The following is a 720-nucleotide window of genomic DNA, read 5'->3' on the forward strand; positions in this document are numbered from 1 at the left end:
AGACTGACTCGACCAAAATAAAATATTAATCTGTACTATGATTATTAAGTACTCCTTTTTCCCAACAGTTAACGCAAAATTAATACACACACGGACACACACACACACACGCGAAACCATGTCTTTTTATTCAATATTGCAGATTTTGATCCGTCAGTTGAAAGGGCAAATCTCACACAGACACTTTAATTCGGAAAGAGAGACAGCACTTTCATGGGTAACTGTGCCGGTATGATTGTGCATGCTAGAGTGTCTCTGCTTTTAAAATAAGATTTCAAGCGACCGAAGACCCGGAAAAGAATCATTCACTGTCACCATAAGCAACTACAACGATGTTGTGATACATCAGAACACCGAAATAGTAAATAATAAACATAAATAAATATTCTAACTACTCTTCGAATATATTAGCAAAATTAGTTGTCAATATATTGAAGGCATGATTGCAGGGTGAGGGGCGGATATGGCGGTGTGGTTTGTAGCTTACTGCCCAGCTACATGATTCTAAATGCAGTCCTGCTGCGTGGTACATTGGGCCAGTGTCTTCTGCTATAACCCTGGAAGACGGAAACTGAAAGACACCGTCGTAAATATTTGTATATGCACGTATGTGTATGTGTGTGTATGGGAGTGTATGTGTGCGTGTGTGTGTGTGTGTGTGTGTGTGTGTGTGCGTAAGAGAGAAAGACAAAGAGAAACATACAGATATATATATATATA

The sequence above is a fragment of the Octopus bimaculoides genome, chromosome 16 (genome assembly GCF_001194135.2).
Source record: "Octopus bimaculoides isolate UCB-OBI-ISO-001 chromosome 16, ASM119413v2, whole genome shotgun sequence".
Lineage (NCBI taxonomy): Eukaryota > Metazoa > Mollusca > Cephalopoda > Octopoda > Octopodidae > Octopus > Octopus bimaculoides.